This window comes from Cervus canadensis, chromosome 32 (assembly GCF_019320065.1).
Source record: "Cervus canadensis isolate Bull #8, Minnesota chromosome 32, ASM1932006v1, whole genome shotgun sequence".
Taxonomy (NCBI): Eukaryota; Metazoa; Chordata; class Mammalia; order Artiodactyla; family Cervidae; genus Cervus; species Cervus canadensis.
In genome coordinates this window covers 11469505-11483737 of record NC_057417.1, presented here as the reverse complement: position 1 = coordinate 11483737, position 14233 = coordinate 11469505, and the positions used below count along the sequence as shown (strand labels likewise).

Below are 14233 nucleotides of genomic sequence, written 5' to 3'. Positions count from 1 at the left end.
TCATTTCATCCTCTTGGTTGAATGAAACTGAAACCCCTTTCTACGGCCCATGGGATCCTTCATGATGTGGTCCTGCCTTTCTGTCTCTAACTAGAGGTCTCCTGCTTGCTTATTGGGTTCAGCCATTCCACGCTGGCCTCCTCTGCTCTCCCAACACAGGGGACACAGCCTGGCCTCACAGGCTTTGTATCTGCTATTTTCTCCATTGGAAACATGCTCTCTTAGAACCTCACATGACTATATGTCACTTGCTTTATTTGGGTCTCTGCTGAAGTATCACTTCATCAGTAAGGTCTTTACTGACCACTCTATTTAAAAATAGCACCCTTATCACTAAACTCCTTCTTCTGCCTTATTACTTTTTATAGCACTTATTATATTATCACTAAGTTATATATTGATTAATTTCTTTCTCTCCCAGTAGACTCTCAGCCCCCAATAAGGGTGGAGGGAGATCCACTCATTGCTGCAGCACTGATACCTAGAATTTTGTCTGGCATAGAGGAGGCGCTGTGTAGATCCCATTGAATAAAGAGCAGACTCTACATTCATCCTCAGTTTTAGATGAGGATCTGGAGGCTGAGAGAGGCTGAGCAACTCGCTAGGTCCTATAGCTAATAGAGTGATAGGAAGAATTAATGTCCTGGTGATAGTTCTCTTCTAAAGCATCCTAAGAACCCAACTCAGTTCTTACATGTGGTGGGTGATTGAATCTATAAATAAATTCTTGAAGAGCATAAAGTCTTAAGCAGTTTTCATATTCCAAGTCTGGGACACATCCTAGGATATCTGCAGACTAAACTCCTGGAGGAGAGGGATTGTGTGCATATGAGCAAGTGACTTGACTTTTCTCAGGCCCAGGTTGCTCATCCCCAATAATAGCTGACTTGAGGATTAAATGAGTTAATTCATGCAACATGTTTAGCATAGTATCTGTTGTCATAAGGCATAAAAATGTCTAGATTTTAACATTATGAATTGTCTTCATATCCCCTCAAGTGGTACAGTAGTTAGCAAATAGCAGGCACTCCAGGAGTATTTGCTGTGGTTCAAGTCTTTGAAAATCGTGCATGAGGGGATGTATTACTGTTGAAAAATATCTGCTGCCTCCTCCCCATCATATGCCCCTACCCCAGGAGGCTCATGCTTCTCTGACCCTTTGTTATTGGCCTTGGCCATGTGACTTGAGTCATTGCAATATGAGCAGAAGTGACATGGGCCTCTTCTCTTCCAAGGAAGAAGTTTTAAGAACCATCACGTGGTTCACCCTGATCTCATTTTGCCTTTAACAGAAAACCAGCAACATCCTAGAGGGTGTGCCAGAGGCTTAACTTTTACCCCGGAATGGAAGACAATTTGAAGCAGAGTCAGCTCTGATCTGTGACAAGATCTGACATGAAACGTGAGCAAGAAGCAAACCTCTGCCATGCTGAAGCACTGAGATGTAGGGCTGCTTTGTTACTGCGGCATAACCAGGCCCATCCTGACGGAAGCACGGTGGTGATTGAGGTAATAGTATTATCTCTGGATTCTACATGTGTTTGAGCAAAATGCTCTTGTATGAGCCCAGCCCTGTAGACAGAGCAGAAAGGTGGACCATGACGGGATGGAGAGTAGTCCAGCCTGGACAGGAGAACCGCCGTGGCCAGTGTGGCCAGAGGTAGGGTACCAGTAGTCCTGGGGGAGAGGGGCAGGGGGTGTTAATGAGGCTGGGGGTAAATAAGTGAACATTTTCTGTTTCCCCAGATCGCTAACTTCCATTGTCATTTCTCACATGGTAAGTACAATGAATCATGTACATGATATCATATAGATACATAGATATAGTTTTTCCTTGAAAAAGAGCCCAATAGTAGAAAAATGTTTCTTTATCTAAATCTAAATAGATAAAGAAATTATGGAAATCTCAATCCTACTATGCCCAGTTCCTCCCAGGAGATAGTCACCGGTATTGTTTGGTACAAATCCTTTATCTATGCATTTACATGCATAGCTGTTTTTTTCCTAGCATAAATAGATGGGCTCATATTATATGTATTGTTCTGCAATTTGCTTTTCTATTTTAACTGAGTGTTTCTTGGAGGCCTTTTTGTGGCACTCAGTGGAGGTCTAGCTCACTTTTATAATGGCTTCATATTATTCCATGATATGGATGAAGTGTAATTTATTTAACTTTGCCATTATTATCGGACATTTATATCCATTTGGATTTTTACCTCCTTCAGTGATTCATGGACTCTGGTAGCTCCACTGATGTCAAGCTTTAGAGAGTGGCAGTATAAATGACCACATTTTTCTCTCCCTGAATTTGTAAACGTCTTGTCAACAACAGTACGGGGTGGATGTGTGTGCATTGGCTGCAGACGCCACGTGCCTGAGCCATGGCGCTTCCTCCTGGAGATGGAGGCTGCTGGCCAGCTCTGTCTTGGGGAAGAAGAAGATTCTCTGATCTGCTCTTGTTCTCTTCCCTCCCAGAAACAGAAACAGTTTAGAATATTTGAGATCAAAATGCTTCCTGCCCTTTGGCCCAAGAATCATACCCACTTACAAGGAAATCATGATTAATTTCACACTTGTACTTGGGGCATCTCCCTAAACTGTCTTGTAAATTGTAAGCCCAATCTTTATGTATTTATTTTTGGTTTCTTGCTCTCTCCTTTTATCTGTCTCTATCAACCCCATTTCTGTCTGTCTGTCTTCTCTCCACCAAGATACAGAATTTTATCCTCTGTAGATAATGAATATAGCCTTATCAGCTATCATAACCAACCTTGCTAGGGATTAGGAAGCAGAACATGGTAACTCTGGGAAAATGAGATGAGAATTGACTTATTTAATTCTCTGCGCCTCACCCCAAACCTCATGCTTACTAGAACCCTTGATAACATCCTGTTGATTTTAAGATGCTGTCCTAACCACACTGACATTTCTAAAGCAAGCATGTGTTTTCTGATAAAAGTCTACTTTTTATATTTTACTGATAAAAATAACCAATGGCATTTTATAATTGAGACAAATTCTTATAAGAAAGAATGATTCAGTTGCCCCTGCTATTAGGAACTGTCAAGGATGATTGCAAGCAAAGTATTGAAGGGCACCCAGAAGATAGGCACGGTTCTTTTTCCTCTAGCCCCTCCCCACATGCTCATCATGCCTGAAATATCAGCTATTCAAATTCTTTCTTATGATCCTTTAGGAAACTTGGGCTCCAGGGATGATCCCCTGGCTTGGCAAACCAAAGCATTAATGTATCCTGGCTAGAGTGACTGGTTCGGGGACAGATGTATCATCCAAGCTGGGCCGCTGGACTTCTCCTTGGAAAGGTCACAGAACCATTAGGTAACCGTTGTTACCTGGCTGGTAACAAGCCAATGCGATATCTAGGTTTGGAGCTGCAGGGGGCCATCGAACTCATTGGAGATGAGGCCAACTCAAGAAATCAGAGTCCAAATAAGGAGAGAAGGAATTCCCAATGCCGTTGTAGAGCACCTGGATCCAACTGCTCCTGAAGCTAGACCATTCAGGTTTAAGCCTGTTGGAATTGGGCTCCTGTCATATGCAATTAGCCCTGACCTGATGACTATAGCCACAAATCAGTGCCAACGTGGAGCAGGGCTGGAACAACAAGGAGGAGAAGGAGGGGAAGGGAAAACCTTGGAGAAGAGGCAAGGAAGCAGGGGTATGGTGAGGCAGGAGAGGGAAAATGGTGCTGGGAGGAAATAGTGACGAGAAGGGTGCCATGGATAATGATGTTCTTAGCATGGTCTCCGAAGAAGTCCTGGTGGGGCCTGTCTCTTTCCATCACCTTTGCTTCCTAGACCCTCACATCTTTTCTTTTTGGACTGTTCATGTCCCATTGTTAGCTAATGTTTCCATGAGCCCTGTGCTCAAAAATCCCTGAGCTCAAAGGTCTCCTGGTGGGCTCACCCTGACACCCACACTGGGCACTTCCCCCAGCTAGTTATTCTTAGACTACTGTGTGCCTCTTCTATCTAACACCCTCTCCATTTGTAAGGACACATATGCATACATGTGTTTGTGTGTGTGTGTGTGTAATTATCTGGTTAATGTCCTTCTTTCCCACTGGACCTAAATCCCCATGGTGAAATCTCTGTCTTCAATTACAATCCACCCCCCAGTGACTGGCACATTCCTGGCTCAAGAAATATCTGCTGAGCGAAGGACTCAGGGTCTTACGTGGGTTGAAGTCCCTGTGGGAGCACACAATCAATAAGGTTCAGGCTCTGAAGTCAGACTCTTCCGTTCCAAGCCTGACTAATTGTGACCTTGGGGAAGTCACTTACCTTGGTTAGGCTCTGTTTCCTCATCTGTGAAATGGGGATAATAGTGGCAGCCACTTCCCAGGGATGCTGCAAGGGGTACTTCATTACCAATAAAGCATTGAGAATTCCCTGGTAGCTCAGCTGGTAGAGAATCTGCCTGCAGTGCAGGAGACCCCGGTTCAATTCCTGGGTCAGGAAGATCCACTGGAGAAGGGATAGGCTACCCACTCCAGTATTCTTGAGCTTTCCTGATGGCTCAGCTGGTAAAGAATCTGCCTGCAGTGCGGGAGACCTGGGTTTGATCCCTGGGTTGGGAAGTTCACCTGGAGAAGGGACCAGCTACCCACTCCAGTATTCTGGCCTGGAGAATTCCGTGGACTGTATAGTACATGGTTGTTGCAAAGAGTTGGACACGACTGAGTGACTTTCACTTTCAAAGCACGGAGAACAAGACCTGGCCCAGTCAACATAGTGTAAAGGTGCACTAGGTTTATTCTTACCTGGGCCCCTTTGGCTGCAGCTGCCAACAGGGAGAGAACTAAGCTTGTGTTGCCAAAGGATTTGGCAACACAAGATTAGTTAATCTTCATGCCTGATTAAAATAAGAACAAGAATAACTACAGAAACTCAGGAAGCACGAGAAGTTGGCAGCCTAGGTTTGCAGCCTCCTGTGGCCCTGGGCTCCAGGGACCAGCTGTGTTTAGAAAGATCCCCTGTTGTCTAGAGGGTCCTCAAATGCAGTAGTTCATGCTTTGATGGACTCCTGGCAGATTTTTTGAAACTGCAGATTCTGATTCGGGGCAGGGCCTGAGAGTCTGCATTTCTAACAAGCTCCCAGGTGACGCTGCCACTGCCTGTGGGCAGACTGCACGGAGCTGCCAGGCAGAGGCGTTGGGAAGCCATCACCAGTTCCCAGGAAGAGGGAGCTGGCGGGCTCCGGTGCCCGGCGCTGTTGGGGAGTGTGGGTGATTGAGAAGGAAAGGAGACAACCTGAAATGGAAATAAAGGCTGTGCACCACAATCTCATTACTGTCTAAAATTAGATTAACATAATTAAAAATTTAAGAGCTGGATTAAAGCGCGTCAGTCTGCAATCTAGTGCTGAACGATGCTGCGGCTCTCTTTGCTTTTTCCTTAAGGGTTTGCACTAATGCGTATTTCAAAGATTGCTGGGTTACACATTGTTCTTTGTGATTTCTAATTATCACCAAATGCCTCCAATTGGCCTTCTTTTTGAGATGACTTTCCCTGGACATGGCTGCCATGACTCTGAAAAACGGCATCCTGAGCCCTGGGCCCCTTCCTTCCCCTGACATCTAGGCTCCTTGGGATGAAAAAGGGGGCTTACTCACCCTACAAACTGCAGGGGTGCCCCTGATCCAGCACCTGTCTCATGCTTGTCGTGGTGATTGGCCTAAGCATTATTGAGGCTCCTGTTTTACAAGAAAAGAAATAGCAGTTCAGAGAGGTAAAGTAAGCTGTTTGGGCTCACCCAGCTGGTTAGTGGAAAAGATGGGATGCTAACACAATTCTGTCTGACTTTATAATGTTTTCTCTATGGCCTCTCTGAAGAGGAAAATGTCATGGGGCTCCAGTAAAGGTGTGTATGTATGTGTTTGTGTGAGTGTGTGTGTATGTGTGTCTGTGCATCTGTGTGTGCACACATGTACATACATATGTGTAGGCAGAGGAGGGAGGCACACAGAAAGAAAAAGAGATAGGACAATATCCAACTGTAAAATGTCTTCTTTCTCTCTCTCTCTCTTTTTTTTTGCTAAAGTTGCCATATTGGAGCACTTACCAGCTGCTGTAATTTATTACATATTTTAATAGACTTGGACTAAGTGATCTGTTCCCTCACCAGAGTCACGAAGCACTTAATAGCTCGGGCTCTAATTCTGGTCCTGGAGTCGTTAAGTCTGCTCTCATCCACCCGGGGATTAAGATCCTGACGGGGTGTATCATCTTGGCGACATCCTTGATTGCGTGGCTTTGAGCCTGGGATGGAGGAAGCTGTCCCTTCTCTCTGCCCCGGGGAAGGGGACGCTGATAGCAAGTGGTGTGGGGCTCCGTGGAGCCGGGCGAGGGTCAATGCGGATCCCACTCTTTGGCGAGATGCACCACATTCTTTCCAAGCTTCTCCCCTGATCCTTGGAAGCTTGCAGTTTTTCCAAAACATTTTCCTGCAAACTGGATTTCCTTCAGTGAAGTGAGCTATTTTCAGAAAGTCCTGGGACAGAATTTTGCCTCAGCTGGAGCCCGACTGAAGGGACACGAACGCAGCAAAGAACACTATTGTTTGACCTGAAGACCACCCTTTTCTCCTTTCTATATGCCTGTCGACAGAGGATGGATAAAGAAGATGTGGCACACATACAGGATGGAATATTACTTGGCCATAGAAACAATGAAGTAATGCCATTTGCAGCAAAGTGGGTGGGTCCAGAAACTGTCATATTGAGTGAAACAAGTCAGACAGAGAAAGATAAATATTTTATGACATTACTTATACGTGGGATCTAACAGAAAGGTACAAAAACCTTATCTACAAAATAGAAATTGATTTACAAATGTAGAAAACAAACTTAATGGCTACCAGGAGGTAAGGAGGGGGAGCGATAAATTGGGAGATTGGAATTGACATATAAATACTACTATATATAAAATAGATAACTGATAAGGACCTACTGTGTACCACAGGGAACTCTATTCAATACTCTGTAATGGCCTATATGAAAAAAGAATCTAAAAAATAATGGATATCTATGTATGTTTAACTGATTCATTTTACTGTACACCCAAAACCAACACACCATTGTAAATCAACTATCCTCCAAAAAAATTTTTTTAAAAAGGAATGAAGTTCTGATACTTGCTACAACATGCATGAACTTTGAAAACGTTATGTTCAGTGAAGGAAGTCAGACACAAAAGGCCACATATTGTATGATCCCATTTATATGAAACATCCAGGATAGGTAAATCCACAGAGACAGAGAACAGCCTGTCAGAGGCATGGGCTAAGGAGGGAGGATGGGAGTGACTGCTTAGTGGGTATGGGGTTTCCTTTTGGGGTGATGAAAATATTGTTGAACTAGACAGAGGTGGCGGTTGTACAATACTGTGAAAATGCCTAATGCCAATGTTATACACTTAAATGGTTGATTTTATATGTGCATGCATGTTAAGTTGCTTCAGTAGTGTCTGACTTTTTTCGATCCTATGGACTGTAGCCTGCCAGTCTTCTCTGTCCATGGGATTCTCCAGGCAAGAATAGTGGAGTGGGTTGCCATGCCCTCCTCCAGGGGATCTTCCTGGCCCAGGGATCAAACCTGAGTCTCCTGAGTCTCCTGCATTGCAGGTGGATTCTTACCACTGAGCCACCGGGGAAGCCCAATGTTATGTGTATTCACCTTAATTGAAAAATACATGCTAATACAATAATTTCAGATGAGAAGAGCTAATAGAAAAATAAAGCAGGATAATGAGGTCAGCAGAGATGAAATGTATGGCATTATTAGGAGAAATCAGCAGAGGGTGTCCACAAAGGGACAATGTTTAAGGCAATTGCCTGTCGGGGGAACTTTGCAGATTAGCAAATAACTTTACAGGCAGGGGGAAGAGTAAGACCAAAGGCCCTGGGGCAGGAAGGAGTTGGGCCCAATGGTTGCCGGTGTGGCTGGAGGTTGTGGTTACAAGGGGGAAGACAAAAGCTGAGAGTGTGAGGTAGGTAGGAACCAGATCCTGGAAACGCACTTGAAGGGAAGAAGCGTGCACTTGACTCAGATTCTCAGGGGAAGCCATTGGAGAGTTGTCATTTGGTGACACAGGCTGGTTTGCACTTTTTGTAAATGCAGGTAAAATTTGCCTAACATAAAATTAATTTTTAAAGTGCACAATTTAGTGACATTTAGTACATTCACTATGTTGTGTAACTACCATCTCTAGTTCCAAAACATTTGCATCACCCCAAAGAAAGCTGTAGACATTAAGTAATCACTCTCCCAGCCCTGCTCACCACTAATCTGCTTCCTGTCTCTATTCATTTATCTATTCTGGACGTTTCATATAAATGGGATCATACAATATGTGACTTATACTTCTCATGGCTGAATGATATTCCATTGTAGGATAGACCACATTTTGTTGATGCAGTCATTAGTTAATGAACATTTGGATGGTTTCCTCACTTTGAGAATAGTGCTACTATGAACATGTTGCAAAAGTTTTTATTTGGATACCAGTTTTCAGTTCTTTAAGGTATCTACCTAGGAATGGAATTGCTGAGTCATAAGCACATTCTTGGCTTCCCAGATGGCATTTTAATGGTAAAGAACTCACTTGTCAGTGCAGGAGACATAAGAAACTCAGGTTCAATCCCTGGGTCTAGAAGATCCCCTGGAGGAGGGCATGCCAACCTACTCCAGTATTCTTGCCTGGAGAATCCCATGGACAGAGGAGCCTGGCGGCCTATAGTCCATCGCTTTGAAAAGAGTCAGACATGACTGAAATGACTTAGCATGCACACAAGCTTGGGCGTTCTATGTTTAATGCACATAGAACATAGTTCCTGTTTTTAGGAACAGACAAATTATTTTCCACAATGGCGGCTGGGTTTCTATTCTCATGCACTAATTTTTATTTTAAAATGTTTACATATTTATTTATTTTATTTTGGCTGCACAGGCCCTTTGTCGTGGCGTGCCAGCTTTCTCTAGTTGGGTACGAAGGCGTAGTTGCCCTTTGGCATGTGAGACTTCAGTTTCCCTACCAGGGTGTGCCCTCTGCATTAGAAGGCAGATTCTCAACAACTGGACCACCAGGGAAGTTCCCTGATTTACATTGTTAAATAAAAAAAGAATGTGCTGGAAGTTGTCTGGCAAAAATATCTTACAGGGGAAGTGGAGGAGGCATGGAGACCAATTTGGAGGTCATCCCCTTAGTCAAGGGAGGAGGTGATTCTGGCCAAGATTTCATCAGCAGAACACAAGGTGAGGGAAAGTGGATGGATTCTAGAGTGTTTGGGGACCTCTGACCTACAGTTGAAAACTTCAGGTGGAATTCTAGTTGTGAGAAAAAAATTGTATGAGGGAGTTATGATCTGACTTTGAAGTGAAATGTAGCAGGAAGATTTGAATCCTGTGATGGAAAATTTCTTCAGACATTCCCTCTGCTCAGTGACTGGTAGGGATATTGTTTTGTAGGGAAATTTCCATTATCTTGCTGGCTGGCTTGAAAATTCCTCTTGGGAATAAAACTTTTTTTTAAAGAAAGACACCTTGATGGCCAGCTGGGAGGAAAAAATGAGACACTGAAATCATCAGTCAATAAAAGCAAAGTCCACTAAAGCAAAGTTTAATGGTTATCCAGAATTTTCCCTAGTGTGGGGTTGTATTAGTCGCTCAGTCATGTCCAGCTGTTTGTGACTGCATGGACTTTAGCCTGCCAGATTGCTCTGTCCATGGAATTCTCCAGGTAAGAGTACTGAAGTGGGTAGCCATTCCCTTTTCCAGGGCATCTTCCCAACCCAGGGATCAAACCTGGGTCTCCTGCATGATAGGCAGATTCTTTACTGTCTGAGGCACCAGTGTAGGATTGGAGCAAAGAAAAAAGAGATGAGAGTAGATGAGGAAAGCATCATTAGGCAATGCCCTCTGGATGCCTGGGGACCACTGGCCAGAGAAGCATCTCCAGTGAACTTTCTTGAACCATCTAACTTAATGCCCTGTGAAAAGACAAGACCCCCGAGTCCCAGAGCGGCAAAGTGCATGCAAAAAGAGGTGATAATAAGTGGTAAAACTAAAAATCGAATGTCCTTTCTATTTTTCCCTTGCTGTGGAATATTTTCAAAGGGTTTCTTTAAAGAGAAATAAATATTCAAGTTGTACTTCCTATAAGTTTATGCTCCAATCCATCCATCCCTCCATCCATCCATTCATCTATCCACCTACCTACCATCTATTTCATCATTCAGCAAATTTCATAGCATCTCTACCATATAAGCTGAGGCTGGCATTGTTAGAAGGCAATCCTGTAGGGCCTTATTTTCCATGACAAGGAATTTGAATTTTTTCTGAGTAATGGGGACCCATGTAGGGTGGCCTAAACTTAAGTGAAAATGATATCTTTGGTTTGTGGATGGTGGGATGAAGGGGGCAAAAGCAGGAATAAGGAGATTCAGTTTCTAAATAACACAATCCAACAGTCATATCACTTTCAGCTATCTGGGCTTCTAAGCAGTTTAACAAGAATTTACTGAGCTGCTACTATGTACCAGGCCCAGTCACTCTGAGTACAGAGATGATCAGGGATTGTTTCCTGTCCTCCTGGAACTGAAGCTGCAGTGGGAGAGACAGAAGGAAGCCAGGATTACAATACAACTTGAGATAGGGCATCAGGATATCCAGATGATGTGACGACCCAGGGTAAGAACCCCAACAAAACCTAAAGAGGCAGAGTCATCAAGCAGGGCTTCCTGGAGAAACTGGTGTTTAAGTCGAGGATCTAAGGATGACTGGAACTTAGCTGGAGAAGTCATACTTGCCAAAGAAAACAGGATGGAAAAGGCACTAAGGTATGGCAGAGCATGGTTTTATGTTAGAAAAACGAAGATCGTGGCATTTGGTCCCATCACTTCATGGCAAACAGATGGGGAAGCAATGGAAACAGTGGCAGAATTTATTTTTGGGGGGCTCCAAAATCACTGCAAATGGTGACTGCAGCCATGAAATTAAAAGATGTTTGCTCCTTGGAAGAAAAGCTATGATAAACCTAGACAGCAGATTAAAAAGCAGAGACACCACTTTGCCACCAAAGGCCCGTATAGTCCAAGCAATGGTTTTTTCAGTAGTCATGTATGGATGTGAGAATTGGATCATAAAGAAGGCTGAGCGCTGAAGAATTGATGCATTCAAACTGTGGTGCTGGAGAAGACTCTTGAGAGTCCCTTGGACAGCAAGGAGAGCAAACCAGTCCATCCTAAAGGAACTCGGTCATGAATATTCATTGAAAGGACTGATGCTGAAGCTGAAACTCCAATACTTTGGCCACCTAATGTGAAGAGCCAACTCACTGAAAAAGACTCTGATGCTGGGAAAGATTGAAGGCAAAAGGAGAAAGGGATGACAGAGGATGAGATGGTTGGATGGCATCACCGATTTGATAAACATGAGTTTGAGCAAGCTCCTGGAGATGGTAAACGACAGAGAGGCCTGGTGTGCTTCAGTCCATGGGGTCACAAAGAGTCAGACATGACTAAGTGACTGAACATCAACACACAAGATTCGTTAAGAGAGGAGGATAAATATTACTACCCAGCTAAGTACAAGTGATGTGTGTGTGTGTGTGTGAGATTTAAGCTGATCAGTATTGGAGTGTGGTTGTGAATAGGAAATGAGAGTGGAGATGCTGTCAGGAGTTGGGAATGATAGATATTGCTCGGCTTGTACTCTGATGGTACTGGGGAGCCACTGATTATACGAGGAAGAGGGATGAACTCTCCTCCTTCTGCTCCTCTCTCAGTGAACAGTCATAGTCTGAGCATGTGCGGGCAAGAGAGGCTGAGACCTTAGGAAGCAAATTCAATATGCTGTTTGTTGGGATAAGGTGTTATGTGCGAGGAGCGTATTTCCAGGGGCAATTTATCTCTGTTGTAAAAAATAACCTTTTTCCTCCAGTTATACTAATCATCTATTTGTTTTGAAAATTTGCAAAATATGGACTAGAAGAATAAACAAAAATTTAAGCCTGCTATTCCATCCCCTAGTGATAAATCTGTTAGTGTTTTATTGTCTATCTTTCCTGTTGTTTAAAATTACATAACCATGATTTTTATATAAATGAGATCATAGTCTGTGCTCTGATTTATCAGTAGCTTTTTCACTTAGCAATAAGGCATTAACAGCTCCCTGCATTCATTTCCTAGGGCTGTTGAAACAAAGTACCGCAACCTGGGTGGATTAAAGCAACAGAAATATATTGTCTCACAGTCTGGCGGCCAGAAGTCTGAGATCAAGGAGCCTACAGGGCCGTGATCCCTCTGAAACCTACAGGGGATTCTTCCTTGCCTTTTTCTAGCTTCTGGTGGAGGCTGCCCATTGTTAGCGTTCCTTGTTTGGCAGCTGCATCACTCTGCCTTTGTCATCGTGTGACATTCTCCTTGTGCGTCTGTGTCTTCACGTGGCCTGATTCTAAGGGACCTCGTCTTAACTATGAGGTCTGCAACAACCCTGTGTCCAAATAAAGTCATGTTCTGAGGTCCTGGGAATTATGACTTCAACGTGGCTTTTTGGGGGGAGGGAACATAATTCATAATAGCATCTCTTGCCATTCAATATTTTTTAAAAATAATTTAATTAATTCATTTATTTGCTGTGCTGGGTCTTCGTTGGTGCTCTCGGGCTTTCTCTAGTTGCAGAGAGAAGGGTCTGCTCTTCACTGCGGTGACGGGCTTCTCCCTGTGATGGCCTTTCGTGGAGAACGGACTCCAGGATGCACAGGCTTCAGTAGTTGAGGTGGCGCAGAAGCTTAGTTGCCACGAGGCATGTGGGATCTTCTTGGACCAGGGAATGAACCCATGTCTCCTGCACTGGTAGGTGGATTCTTTACCACTGAGCCACCAAGGAAGCCCTCAATATTGTTTCATAATATGAGTTTTTTAAATTGAACTATAGTTGACTTACAATGTTGTATTTGTTTCAGGTGTATAGCAAAGTACAAAGATATGTATATATATATATTTTTCAGATTCTTTTCCCTTGTAAATTATTATGAGATATTGACTATAGTTCCCTGTACTGTATGGTAGGTCCTTGTTGTTTGTCTATTTTATATATAATAGTGTGTATATGTTGCTCCCAACCTCCTAATTTATCCTTCCCCTCCACCTTTCCCTTTTGGTAACCATAAGTTTGTTTTCTATGTCTGTAAGTCTGTTTGTGTTTTGTAAATAAGTTCATTTGCATCAATTTTTTAGATTCCACATATAAGTGATACATGATATTTGTCTTTGATTTACTTCACTTTGTATGGTAATCTCTAGGTTCATCTATGTTATTACAAAACGCATTATTTCATCCTTTTTTTATGGCTGAGTAATACTTCATTGAGATATATATATATATACATATATATATAAAATATAATATACATCTTTTTTATCTGTTCTTCTGTTGATGGATATTTAGCTTGTTTCCGTGTCTTGCTATTATAAATAGTGCTGCTATGAACGTTGGGTTGAATGTATCTTTTTGAATTATGGTTTTCTCCAGGTATATACTCAGGAGTGGATTATTTCTGGATCATATGGAAGCTCTATTTGTAGTTTTTTCAAGGGAGCTCCATATTGTTCTTTGGGGCTTCCCAGGTGGCTCAGTGGTAAAGAATCCACCTGCCAATGCAGGAGACACTGGAGATGTGGGTTCCAGCCCTTGAGTTGGGAAGATCCCCTGGAGAAGGAGATGGAAACCCACTCCAGTGGATGAACCTGGAGGGCTACAGTTCAGAGGGTTGCAAAGAGTTGGACACGACTGAGTGATTGAGCAGGCACACGTGCTGTTTTCCATAGTGGCTGCACCGAGGAAATATTGTTTTTAGTTCAGTCGGTCAGTTGTGTCAAACTTTGTGACCCCATGGACTGCACCACACCAGGCTTCCCTGTGCATCACCAACTCCCAGAGTTTACTCAAATTCAAGTCCATAGAGTCAGTGATGCCATCCAACCATCTTATCCTCTATCGTCCCCTTCTCCTCCTGCCTTCAAGCTTTCCCAGCATCAGGGTCGTTTCCATTGAGTCAGTTCTTTGCACCAAGTGGCCAAAGTATTGGAGATTCAGCTTCAGCATCAGTCCTTCCAATGAATATTCAGGACTGATTTCCTTTAGGGTGGACTGGTTGGATCTCCTTGCTGTCCAAGGGACTCTCAAGAGTCTTCTCCAACACCACAGTTCAAA

At 43.4% G+C, this 14233-nt stretch overlaps 1 long non-coding RNA gene across 2 annotated transcripts in view; it reads left to right on the top strand.

The window, feature by feature from the left end:
• Positions 1–14233, top strand: part of LOC122433473 — a 106589-nt gene that overhangs the window by 42662 nt on the left and 49694 nt on the right. For both annotated transcript variants that reach the window (XR_006267105.1, XR_006267104.1), the window contains one exon: positions 1293–1509. This is a non-coding gene — a long non-coding RNA (uncharacterized LOC122433473). The remainder of the gene's footprint in view (positions 1–1292; positions 1510–14233) is intronic.